The 12,038-nt window shown below is 46.7% G+C and overlaps 1 protein-coding gene across 1 annotated transcript in view; it reads left to right on the forward strand.

Moving 5' to 3' along the window:
* The window catches only part of LOC109866118 (methyltransferase-like protein 24), a 60,635-nt gene that overhangs the window by 7,376 nt on the left and 41,221 nt on the right, over positions 1 to 12,038 (forward strand). The gene's annotated exons all lie outside the window — the stretch shown is intronic.

Below are 12,038 nucleotides of genomic sequence, written 5' to 3' on the forward strand. Positions count from 1 at the left end.
CCTATCCCCAGTCCTCCAACAGTTCCAACAGTGTTTCCTATCCCCAGTCCTCCAACAGTCCCAACAGTGTTTCCTATCTCCAGTCCTCCAACAGTCCCAACAGTGTTTCCTATCCCCAGTCCTCCAACAGTTCCAACAGTGTTTCCTATCCCCGGTCCTCCAACAGTTCCAACAGTGTTTCCTATCCCCAGTCCTCCAACAGTTCCAACAGTGTTTCCTATCCCCAGTCCTCCAACAGTCCCAACAGTGTTTCCTATCTCTATTTTGTCTGACAAATCCCCCCCCCATTGTACTGCTGATTATGCTTTCTTCTTGTGAGGACTGGAGTTGGGAAACATTGTTTGGAGGACTGGAGTTGGGAAACATTGTTTGGGGTACTGGAGGACTGGAGTTGGGAAACACTGTTTGGGGGACTGGAGTTGGGGAACATTGTTTGGGGTACTGGGGGACTGGAGTTGGGAAACACTGTTTGGGGGACTGGAGTTGGGGAACATTGTTTGGTGTACTGGAGGACTGGAGTTGGGAAACATTGTTTGGGGTACTGGAGGACTGGACTTGGGAAACACTGTTTGGGGACTGGAGTTGGGGAACATTGCTGGGGGTGCTGAAGGACTGGACTTGGGAAACACGGCTGGGGGTGCTGAAGGACTTGGGAAACACTGCTGGGGGTGCTGAAGGACTGGACTTGGGAAACAATGCTTGGGGGTGCTGAAGTACTGGACTTGGGAAACAATGCTGGGGGTGCTGAAGGACTTGGGAAAAACTGCTGGGGGTGCTGAAGGACTGGACTTGGGGAACACTGCTGGGGGTGCTGAAGGACTGGAGTTGGGAAACACTGCTGGGGTGCTGAAGGACTGGACTTGGGAAACACTGCTGGGAGTGCTGAAGGACTTGGAAAACACTGCTGGGGGTGCTGAATAACTGGACTTGGGAAACACTGCTGGGGGTGCTGAAGGACTTGGGAAACACTGCTAGGGGTGCTGAAGGACTGGACTTGGGAAACACTGCTGGGGGTGCTGAAGGACTGGAGTTGGGAAACACTGCTGGGGGTGCTGAAGCACTTGGGAAACACTGCTGGGGGTACTGAAGGACTGGGGTTGGGAAACACTGATGGGGGTACTGAAGGACTGGAGTTGGGAAACACTGCTGGGGGTGCTGAAGCACTTGGGAAACACTGCTGGGGGTACTGAAGGACTGGGGTTGGGAAACACTGCTGGGGGTGCTGAAGGACTGGAGTTGGGAAACACTGCTGGGGGTGCTGAAAGACTGGAGTTGGGAAACACTGCTTGGGGTGCTGAAGTACTGTACTTGGGAAACACTGCTGGGGGTGCTGAAGGACTGGACTTGGGAAACACTGCTGGGGGTGCTGAAGGACTGGACTTGGGAAACACTGCTGGTAGTGCTGAAGGACTGGACTTGGGAAACACTGCTGGGGGTGCTGAAGGACTGGACTTGGGAAACACTGCTGGGGGTGCTGAAGGACTTGGGAAACACTGCTGGGGGTGCTGAAGGACTTGGGAAACACTGCTGGGGGTGCTGAAGGACTGTACTTGGGAAACAATGCTGGGGGTGCTGAAGGACTGGACTTGGGAAACACTGCTGGGGGTGCTGAAGGACTGGACTTGGGAAACACTGCTGGGGGTGCTGAAGGACTGGAGTTGGGAAACACTGCTGGGGGTGCTGAAGGACTGGACTTGGGAAACACTGCTTGGGTTGCTGAAGGACTGGACTTGGGAAACACTGCTGGGGGTGCTGAAGGACTGGACTTGGGAAACACTTCTGGGGGTGCTGAAGGACTGGACTTGGGAAACACTGCTGGGGGTGCTGAAGGACTGGAGTTGGGAAACAATGCCTTAGAGGAGCAGAATACATTTTGTTATGTGTTCTCTCCCTGTGCTCTCTCCCTTACTTCCTCTTACATTGGCATGTGTTCATCTTTCTCTCAAAGTCTTTCCATCGCTTTACCTCCCCCCTCTCTCTCTCCCCCTCTCTCTCTCCCCTCTCTCTCCCCTCTCTCTCTCCCCTCTCTCTCCCCTCTCTCTCTCCCCTCTCTCTCCTCCCTTCTCTCTCCCATCTCTCTCCCCTCTCTCTCTCCCCTCTCTCTCCCCTCTCTCTCTCTCCCCTCTCTCTCCCCTCTCTCTGTCTCCTCTCTCTCGCCCCTCTCTTTCTCCTCTCTCTCTCCCCTCTCTCTATCTCTCTCTCTCTCTCCCTTCTCTCTCCCCTCTCTCTCCTCTCTCTCTCCTCTCTCTCTCTCTCTCCCCTCTCTCTCTCCCCTCTCTCTATCTCTCTCTCATGGAGACGTGTTTTCACATAACAGATGAATGACATGGGTTTGGAAGGCAGACGAAGGCTCAGTGTTTCTGACAGAGATGTTGAGGATGAAGAGCCAAATGGGAAACAGATGACCTTCATGAGCAGTGAGACGCACACAGGAACGCTCTGTGCTATCGTGGCACACTTCACTCTTATCAGTATACACTTCTAAAAGGGATACGGAGTTTGAAGCAGTGTGAAGTGGATTACCGAAAGCTGTATAGAGAGAAACACATAGCAGATCATAGCATGTGTGTCCAATGTAATGACAATCCATGAACCATGCCTGTTCTGTCTGTTTGACATGACGTACTGCTGAATGGATTGGAACATTTAATGAGCCCACAGCTGAGCCCACAGGTTCTTATAGTGGTCTATAAATGTGTGTGTGTGTGTGTTTAAGTGTGTGGAGTAGACAGGACAGCCTAAGGGTTTGTTTGAGGTTTGTTTGGATAATTAACAAACCAAAGGAGATCTATCTCTCAGCTGTCAAGTCTCCTGCTAGTGCAAACACCCCATCTTTTATTTAATCATTTTCCTTTTCAAGCCTTCTTTTATTTCTTCTGCTTGACTTTTTCATTTCTAAGTAAAGGGATAGAAGTATGGAGGGGTGGAGGAGAAGGCATTATCACAAATGATAGAGAAACAGAATGCATTAAACCACTTAGAAACATCAACTTTGACAAGACAAACAGCACCTAAGAGACAGAGATGGGGACGGGGACGGGGGCGGGGACAGGGGTGGGGATGGGGACGGGGGCGGTCACAGGGACGGGGGCGGGGGCGGGGACGGGGACAGGGCGAGGACGGGGGCGGGGGCGTGGACGGGGGCGGGGGGAGGCATGAGAACCAGTGATCTCTTGAGATAAGCAGGTCGTAGGCCCAAAACTGGATTAGAATAGGCTAGGGTGAAGACAAAGAGTTATAACCCTACACACACAGGTACACACACACACACACACACACACATGTAGACAAACACACACACATGTACACACACACACACACACAAACAATATCCTCCATTAATCTCTCCATCAAACTCCATAGTTCTCTCTCTATTTCCCTCTCCCTCAGTCTCTCTATCTCTTCTCTCAGAGGACATCGAGTGAGTTATCTATGAGCCATGGTGCTTATCTGAGGAATTCTGCACCACAGCCACAGATCCCTCATCACTGATGGACCAGCTGTCCCTAATCCGGATCACAAACTCAGCAGAAAAAACACACTGGGGTGTATAACAAAACAACACTCACCCTTATCATGAGCAACTGAGTTGGTCATATACTGTTCATGTACACATAACAACTCATAATATACACGTGTCGACAAATAGCACTGCACAGCACACAGCACAACATAGAGCTTTCACACAGAATGTCTGAGTTAGCTGATACGTTCACAATCCTGTCTTCTGGTGTGTACTTTTCCTTCAGCTTGCCTAGTTTTTAGTTTTTATTTAACCTTTATTTAACTAGGCAAGTCAGTTAAGAACAAATTCTAATTTACAATGACGGCCTAGCATGCATTGGTAATAAAAAAGAATCACAAATATTGTCCCACATCAAAGCCTTTTCCTGCAGTAAAATAACCTAGTGGCCTCATGGGTTGAATGTTAATAATTAATTATTTTCTTAATTTCATAATAAATCATCGTAATTTTTATGGAGTATATTTCAACTCTATATCTTTACCTGTTTTTGTAAGCCCATAACCATATGTTTGAGGTGTATACTTAAGTTTCAAAGTAGATTTATTTAAGACTTCCAAGAACCAATCCCTGATGTGACCCTGATTTAGCCCACTGCAGTCTTTGGTTCATTCACTCTAGCAGTTTGCCTCGTCAGCCAGAATGGCCTGAATTTCAATTAGACAACCCTTTATTTAAATGAGTAGAAAGAGAGAAATAAACACCTATTTCAATTAAGCTATTCTGTTCACCCAGAGAGCGATGACGTTTGTTGAAATTAGCATCAACATGACTCTAAATGAACGCTGCCCTCACTCAATAACAATCCATTTGGTCTGGTTCATTTCCCAGCGAAGCCTCTATTTGTGAGCTTAGTCACTGAGTTTAACGAAACTCACGAACAGCAAGTGGGGTACAAATGGGTTTGGCAAAGAAACTAAAGTGACCCTGGTTCTCTTAGCAGTCTAGAAATGGGGGGAGAGGAGGACAGAGAGGGAGGACACAGAGAGAGAGAAAGAAAGAAAGAAAGAAAGAAAGAAAGAAAGAAAGAAAGAAAGAAAGAAAGAAAGAAAGAAAGAAAGAAAGAAAGAAAGAAAGAAAGAAAGAAAGAAAGAAAGAAAGAAAGAAAGAAAGAAAGAAAGAAAGAAAGAAGAGAAGGAGAAGTAGACTTTTTAATCCCATAGGTGTGACTGAGTTTCTCAGACAGCTTTAAACTCAGAGCTGAGGGAACCAGGGACAAGGGAGTCACAGCAGATCGCTGGGTGAAAAAGTGACATGTCACCTGGGGTCACACCATGTCTGTTCTCCCCTCCCTGGGGTTGAGGCTGGAGCTGCAGCTGGAATGCCCCATAGAGTCACAGACACACTACCATGACTGGCTTTACCAGTTGTTACTAAATTCATTTGATCTGTATGAAGGCAACATATTATACTGAACACACATACAGTGGGTAGAACAAGTATTTGATACACTGCCGATTTTGCAGGTTTTCCTACTTACAAAGCATGTAGAGGTCTGTAATTTTTTATCATAGGTACACTTAAACTGTGAGAGGCGGAATCTAAAACAAACATTCAGAAAATCACATTGTATGATTTTTAAGAAATTAATTTGCATGACATAAGTATTTGATACATCAGAAAAGCATAACTTAATATTTGGTACAGAAACCTTTGTTTGCAATTACAGAGATCATACGTTTCCTGTAGTTCTTGACCAGGTTTGCACACACTGCAGCAGGGATTATGGCCCACTCCTCCATACAGACCTTCTCCAGATCCTTCAGGTTTTGGGGCTGTCGCTGGGCAATACGGACTTTCAGCTCCCTCCAAAGATTTTCTATTGGGTTCAGGTCTGGAGACTGGCTAGACCACTCCAGGACCTTGAGATGCTTCTTACGGAGCCACTCCTTAGTTGCCTTGGCTGTGTGTTTCGGGTCGTTGTCGTGCTGGAAGACCCAGCCACGACCCATCTTCAATGCTCTTACTGAGGGAAGGAGGTTGTTGGCCAAGATCTCGCGATACATGGCCCCATCCATCTTCCCCTCAATATGGTGCAGTCGTCCTGTCCCCTTTGCAGAAAAGCATCCCCAAAGAATGATGTTTCCACCTCCATGCTTCATGGTTGGGATGGTGTTCTTGGGGTTGTACTTATCCTTCTTCTTCCTCCAAATACGGAGAGTGGAGTTTAGACCAAAAAGCTCTATTTTTGTCTTATCAGACCACATGACCTTCTCCCATTCCTCCTCTGGATCATTCAGATGGTCATTGGCAAACTTCAGACGGGCCTTGACTTGCGCTGGCTTGAGCAGGGGGACCTTGCGTGCGCTGCAGGATTTTAATCCATGACGGCGTAGTGTGTTACTAATGGTTTTCTTTGAGACTGTGGTCCCAGCTCTCTTCAGGTCATTGACCAGGTCCTGCCGTGTAGTTCTGGGCTGATCCCTCACCTTCCTCATGATCATTGATGCCCCACGAGGTGAGATCTTGCATGGAGCCCCAGACCGAGGGTGATTGACCGTCATCTTGAACTTCTTCCATTTTCTAATAATTGCGCCAACAGTTGTTGCCTTCTTACCAAGCTGCTTGCCTATTGTCCTGTAGCCCATGCCAGCCTTGTGCAGGTCTACAATTTTATCCCTGATGTCCCTTTACACAGCTCTCTAGTTTTGGCCATTGTGGAGAGGTTGGAGTCTGTTTGATTGAGTGTGTGGACAGGTGTCTTTTATACAGGTAACGAGTTCAAACAGGTGCAGTTAATACAGGTAATGAGTGGAGGACAGGAGGGCTTCTTAAAGAAAAAACTAACAGGTCTGTGAGAGCTGGAATTCTTACTGGTTGGTAGGTGATCAAATACTTATGTCATGCAATAAAATGCAAATTAATTACTTAAAATCCTACAATGTGATTTTCTGGATTTTTTTAGATTCCGTCTCTCACAGTTGAAGTGTACCTATGATAAAAATTACAGACCTCTACATGCTTGGTAAGTAGGAAAACCTGCAAAATCGGCAGTGTATCAAATACTTGTTCTCCCCACTGTATATATGCAACATGTAGTGTTGGTCCCATGTTTCATGAGCTAAAATCCAAAATCCCAGAAATGTTCCATATGCACAAAAAGCATATTTCTTTCAAATTTTGTGCACAAATTTGTTTAGAATCCCTGTTAGTGAGCATTTCTCCTTTGTCAAGATAATCCATCCACCTGACAGGTGTGGCATATCAAGAAGCTAATTAAACGGCATAATCATTACACAGGTGCACCTTGTGCTGGGGACAATAAAAGGCCACTCTAAAATGTGCAGTTTTGTCACGTAACACAATGCCACAGATGTCTCAAGTTTTGAGGGAGTGTGCAATTGAAATGCTGACTGCAGGAATGTCCACCATAGCTGTTGCCAGAGAATGGAATGTTAATTTCTCTACCATAAGTTGCCTCCAACTTTGTTTTATAGAATTTGGCAGTACGCCCAACTGGCCTCACAACTGCAGACCATGTGTAACCAGGCCACCTCAGAACCTCTACATCCGGCTTCTTCACCTGCGGGATCGTCTGGGGGGGGGGGGGGGGGGGGGGGGGGGGTTGCTGAGGAGTAATTATGTCTGTAATAATGCCCTTTTGTGGTGAAGAACTCAATCTGATTGGCTGAGCCTGGCTCCCCAGTTGGTGGGCCTGACTGCCAAGTGGGTGTACCTATGTCCTCCAAGGCCCATGGCTGCTCCCCTGCCCAGTCATGTGAAATGTATTATTATTTATTTCAATTGACTGATTTCCTTATATGAACTGTAACTCAGTAAAATATTTTAAATTGTTGCATGTTGCGTGTATATTTTTGTTCAGCATAGATAGAGAGTAAAATAAATGATAGGATGGAGGTTGATTTGGTAGCATATGGATTGCAGTAATGCAAAAGATAGTTAAGAATTTCCATAACATAACATCATGTGAGCAAATGGATTCCAGATGGACTTTTGAATAGAGGGCTATTCTATTAACGATGTCATCTCCAAAGCATTTTGCTCCAACCCATGTAATAGACTATGAAGAGGTTGATTATTGAACCAAATTCACTGTCTGTTGTACAGTGACTCTTATCAGACAAAGGCTCCCACTAAACGTCTAAAACTGCCACGTCCTGAGGGTTGGGGTTAGGGTTGGGGTTAGGGTTGAGGGCAGCTCACACAATGGTCCCTCTCAGACATGCTCATTTTGTTTGGGACATTCCATTAGTTCTCAACCTCCTACAGAGAAAACTGAGGTGAATGGGCGCCATTGACCTACCAAAAGGCTAGCTGCCCTCCCCCCCCGGCAACCAACCCCAACCCCCAGCTCCCTCCTCCACAGTGAACTGTGGACTTTAAGTCCTCCACAGACACAGGAAGGCACACCAGGTCACCAAAGGTAATCTTTTACAGCTGAAACATCACGCTACACTTTCAGAAAGAAAGGTGCTATCTAGAGTCTGAAATGGTTCTTCTGCTGTCCCCATAGGAGAGCCATTTGAATAACCATTTTTGATTCCAAGTAAAACCCTTTTGGGTTCCATGTAGAATCCTTTCCACAGATGGTTCCACTTGGAACCCGAAAGGGTTCTACCTGGAACCAAAAAGAGTTCTCCTACGAGGACGGCCAAAGTGACTTAGTGACTGTAGAGTGTCGGGTCCTTTGTTGTAGAGGTGCCAGAATACAGCCACCACTTCTACGGTTGTGGTTAGGTTGTGGTTATGTAGACACTATTAGAGACCTGAGTAGCACAGCAGACAAGGAGAGAGTTTTGTTGTTGGTATAAGCTCGCTGTGTTGAAACAGTCAGTCATTTTTTCTTTGTTAGGAAGGCTTTCTTACTCTCTCTTGTCTTCTGTGGGGTTTGTCTGCTTGAAGATTTGAAGAGGCAAGTGCTTGGCTGGTAGAGAAAAGAAAGGAATAGAGAGAAGATGAGAGGGAGAGAGAGCAGAGGTGTCATGCACAGAGAATCTAACAGGGCACTTGTCTTGTCTTGTAGTGTGAAGTAGAGGTGCGATGAAGAGAATTTAAAATGTCAAAGTGCATAGTAGAGTAGTGGTGAAGAAATTGAACAAGATGTTCATATATCTCAGATCTAACAAACCCTCTCTCTCTCTCTCTCTTTCTCTCTCTCTCTACACACAAACCCATCTATCCCTCTCTCTCCATCTCTGTCTGTGTCATATGGCACTCAGCAGTACTGTCCATAAGAAATCCAACACAGATGTCATATCTGGGCTTTGGTCCAGGCAGACAGCCAGGGAGCTAGGCAGGGAGGGAGCCAGGCAGGGAGGTAGGAAGCCAGGGAGGCGGGGAGGTAGGAAGCCAGGGAGGCAGGGAGGTAGGAAGCCAGGGAGACAGGGAGCCAGGGAGGCAGTGAGGGCGGCAGGCAGGGAGGTAGGCAGGCAGGCAGTCAGGGAGGCAGGCAGGGTGGCAGGGAGGTAGGAAGCCAGGGAGGCAGGGAGGTAGGAAGCCAGGGAGGCAAGGAGGGCCGCAGGCAGGCAGGTAGGAAGCCAGGGAGCCAGGCAGGGAGGTAGGCAGGCAGGCAGGGAGTCAGGTAGGCAGGGAGGGAGGCACGCAGGGAGGCAGGGAGTCAGGGAGGGAGGTAGGCATGGAGGGAGGCACGCAGGGAGTCAGGGAGGCAGGGAGGCAGGGAGGGAGGTAGGCAGCCAGGGAGGCAGGGAGGTAGGAAGCCAGGGAGGCAGGGAGGTAGGAAGCCAGGGAGGCAGGGAGGTAGGAAGCCAGGGAGGCAGGGAGGTAGGAAGCCAGGGAGGCGGGGAGGTAGGAAGCCAGGGAGGCAGGGAGGTAGGAAGCCAGGGAGGCAGGGAGGTAGGAAGCCAGGGAGGCAGTGAGGGCGGCAGGCAGGGAGGTAGGCAGGCAGTCAGGGAGGCAGGCAGGCAGGTAGGAAGCCAGGGAGGCAGGGAAGGCGGCAGGCAGGGAGGTAGGCAGGCAGGGAGGCAGGGAGGGAGGCAGCCAGATATTCAGCCAGATAGTCAGCCAGGGAGCACACACACACACACACACACACACACACACACACACACACACACACACACACACACACACACACACACACACACACTGAACGGAATATGGCATCAATTCAGTCCCAGAACACTTCAACGGTTCTTATTGACTAATGACATAGATTTGCTGGTACATAACCCATGCACATACACACACTAAAACACACAGCTGGGCGCACAAGTAGAGCCATACAGACATTGCCACACTCCCTGAAATGCACACTGTTAAACACAACCACAAGCACACACTCTAAACTCCCCGAGTCTCTCTCACACACTCAAACAAACAACCACTGTCACCCTATATGGAATGAGGCCTGCTGTCTATTGAGCAGCAAAAGGGGAAGAAATAATCATTTGACTCTGGAAAGGTAATTCTGTAGTTCCTAGGAAAATGTATTTAGGAGGGCACAACACATACTCCCCATACTCGTGTGTGTGTGTGTGTGTGTGTGTGTGTGTGTGTGTGTGTGTGTGTGTGTGTGTGTGTGTGTGTGTGTGTGTGTGTGTGTGTGTGTGTGTGTGTGTGTGTGTGTGTGTGTGTGTGTGTGTGTGTGTGAGAGAGAGAGTGCATGCAGTTTACATACACCTTAGCCAAGTACATTTAAACTCAGTTTTTCACAATTCCTGACATTTAATTACAGTAATAATTCCCTGTTTTAGGTCAGTTAGGATCACTACTTAATTTCAAGAATGTGAAATGTCAGAATGATAGTACAGAGAACTATTTATTTCAGCTTTTATTTCTTTCATCATATTCCCAGTGGGTCAAAAGTTTACATACACTCAATTAGTATTTGGTAGCATTGCCTTTAAATTGTTTAACTTGTGTCAGACATTTCGGGTAGCCTTTCACAAGCTTCCCACAATAAGTTGGGTGAATTTTGGCCCGCAAAACAGTTCTATTTTTGTTTCATCAGACCAGAGGACATTTCTCCAAAAAGTACAATCTTTGCCCACATGTGCAGTTGCAAACAGTAGTCTGGCTTATTTATGGTGGTTTTGGAGCAGTGGCTTCTTCCTTGCTGAGCGGCTCTTCTGCACAGATTCTGTCAGACCTGGGCACTGACAGTACATCTCAGTAAGACAAAAATAATGGTGTTCCAACAAAGGTCCAGTTGCCAGGACCATTAATACAAATTCCATCTGAACACTGTTGCCCTAGAGCACACAAAAAACTATACATACCTCTGCCTAAACATCAGCACCACAGGTAACATCCACAAAGCTGTGAACGATCTGAGAGACAAGGCAAGAAGGGCCTTATATGCCATCAAAAGGAACATAATATTCAAAATCTCAATTAAGATCTGGCTCAAAAATACTTGAATCAGTTATAGAACCCATTGCCTTTTATGGTTGTGAGGTTTGGGGTCCACTCACCAACCACAAATTCACAAAAAGGGACAAACACCATGCAGAATTCTGCAAAAACAATGTAAAACACCAAATAATATATGCAGAGCAGAATGCCAGCATCCCGGAGTTGCCTCTTCACTGTTGACGTTGAGACTGGTGTTTTGAGGGTACTATTTCATGAAGCTGCCAGTTGAGGACTTGTGAGGCGTCTGTTTCTCAAACTAGACACTCTAATGCACTTGTGCTTTTGCTTAGTTGTGCATCTGGGCCTCCCACTCCTCTTTCTATTCTGTTAGAGACAGTTTTCGCTGTTCTGTGAAGAGGGTAGTACACAGCATTGTACGAGATCTTCAGTTTCTTGGCAATTTCTCGCATGGAATAGCCTTCATTTCACAGAACAAGAATAGACTGACAAGTTTCAGAAGAAAGTGCTTTGTTTCTGGCCATTTTGAGCCTGTAATCGAGCCCACAAATGCTGATGCTCCAGATACTCAACTAGTCTAAAGAAGGCCAGTTTTAATGCTTCTTTAATCAGAACAACAGTTTTCATCTGTGCTAACATAATTGCAAAAGGGTTTTCTAATGATCAATTAGCCTTTTAAAATGATAAACTTGGATTAGCTAACACAACGTGCCATTGTAGCACAGGAGTGATGGTTGCTGATAAAGGCCCTCTATGTAGATATTCCATGAAAAATCAGCCGTTTCCAGCTACAATAGTCCTTAATAACATTAACAATGTCTACACTGTATTTCTGATCAATTTGATGTTATTTTAATAGACAAAAAAATTCTAAGTGAACCCAAACTTTTGAACAGTATTATATTTCCCATGTCAATAAAGCCATTTGAATTGAAATTGAACGCAGAGAGAGGGACAGTGATTCACACACACCACCCTAGTCTTTCAAAGGCGGGCTGAGGGGTGTGGCTCTCTGGGTGTGTGTTACGAAGGTAGGCAGGGGATTCTGGAACAGTCAACCCCCTCCACACATCTTATAGATAACACATGAATCGATAAATAACAGCCCATGTAATGTAGGCCTACATATCAGCATATGCTGGAGAAAAAAAACAAGCTACTGTAAAAAGCATATGCAAATCAAATACTTTTACAGTAAAGTGATAACGCAACCAACCGTGAT

The sequence above is a fragment of the Oncorhynchus kisutch genome, linkage group LG21, assembly GCF_002021735.2.
Source record: "Oncorhynchus kisutch isolate 150728-3 linkage group LG21, Okis_V2, whole genome shotgun sequence".
Classification (NCBI taxonomy): domain Eukaryota; kingdom Metazoa; phylum Chordata; class Actinopteri; order Salmoniformes; family Salmonidae; genus Oncorhynchus; species Oncorhynchus kisutch.